This window comes from Microtus ochrogaster, chromosome 24 (assembly GCF_000317375.1).
Source record: "Microtus ochrogaster isolate Prairie Vole_2 chromosome 24, MicOch1.0, whole genome shotgun sequence".
In the NCBI taxonomy this organism is placed as follows: Eukaryota; Metazoa; Chordata; class Mammalia; order Rodentia; family Cricetidae; genus Microtus; species Microtus ochrogaster.
Window position 1 is genome coordinate 7,166,537 of NC_022024.1, and position 1,510 is coordinate 7,168,046.

Consider the following 1,510-nt stretch of genomic DNA (forward strand, 5'->3'; position numbering starts at 1 on the left):
ACATCAAGGTGCCTTGCAAATGTTCTCTTTGTGTCAACTAGACCATACTGTCCTCTCTGTGGTCATGCTTATCTCTCATAGAAGACAAAATGGACTCTCAGGAAGTAGTAGCTACATTCTTGAAATTTATAATGCACAGAAAGGGTTTGAGAGCTGATCTACACATAACCTTTATTTCTTTGGCAAAAAGACTCTTATTAGTTATATCTGAGACTTGACTGCATTCAGTAACTTACCCACATGCAACCCTTACTTGCATTTGCTTCTGACTGAAGGCATGAAAGCTTTAGGATCATATACCTCATAGCACATCTCCAGACTATCAGCGAGATCCAGAGGGATCAGCAAGTGTTGTCTTGTTTTTGCTTTGTTGACAGTAAACATCCTTGGTGGTATGTTAGTAGCAGTGCAGTCTGAAAGCCCACACTGTACCTGGCAATCAAGCTAACATATCTCCATGTCTCCCAGACCGTCTACACTGCAAAGGCCTGAAAAAGTATTTGGGACAAAACTTTGAAATACTAATTTATGTGTATGTTCTCTTCTGTAATTTTTAAGCCCACCTTCGAGCAGTCAAAAACATCCAACATCAAGGGAAAATATGTGTGATACAAGTTTGAAATATTAATCAGCATGAATTCTCTCTTTTCCCCACTTTGGTGGAAAGATTCAGAGCCTACTCGAAGCAGCCAAAGGCATCCACATAGCCAAGAGAAAGAGAGAAACTTTCACTTGTTAACTGAGGGTCCTTTTGTCCTATTCTGGCAAAGGCCATGACTACATGGACTATAATTCTCTTAGAGTCTGCATCTCTGAGTCCAGGTTCTCCAGCCCTATGCTCTGAGTTTTAAGGTAAAAAACCAACAGCAGAAGATGGTTAGTGTGGTGGTTAACATGGTGGCTCCTAGGATGCTAGGACCAAGTACAGAAGTCGTCTTTTTTTGTCTCCCCCAGTGGCTGGGGCTTGCAGCACTTCTACAGTCTCCATCCTTGGGTGCGCATTGCATTCTGTGTTCTTAGTACTTCATGCCATTTCACCTTCCGCTCCTCACTCTCCTCCTCTCTTGCCTTCCACAGTCTTTGCAGCCTTGGCTGTTTGCAGCTTTTGTTCCCAGTCTTTCAACGGAAGTCTCAGCTCCCCTTCAGCTGCTGTTGAGTATCCTTGGGGCTGATAGCACAGGCAGGCACCTGTGCTTTTTGTCCCCAGGTCCACGCACTCTACCTGTAAGAACAGCCAAGCAGATGATGCTGTGTTGGGACCTATGCTCTAGCACCAGAAGGAGGGGTCTGGAACGCACAGCTGAGATGTGCGAGATGGATGGCTGGCACACAGGAGCACTGGGTCAGGGAGGCACTGCTTCCTGAAGTGGGGCGGTTATAGGCAGGGCTCGTCTGAGGCTTCCATGGACTTATAAAGTCTCAGAGAATAATAGTGAACATCTGAAGTAGCTATGACAGAAGCAAGACCCTGCAGTGGGGAACGTCAAAATTTTAAAATTATTTCTGGGAA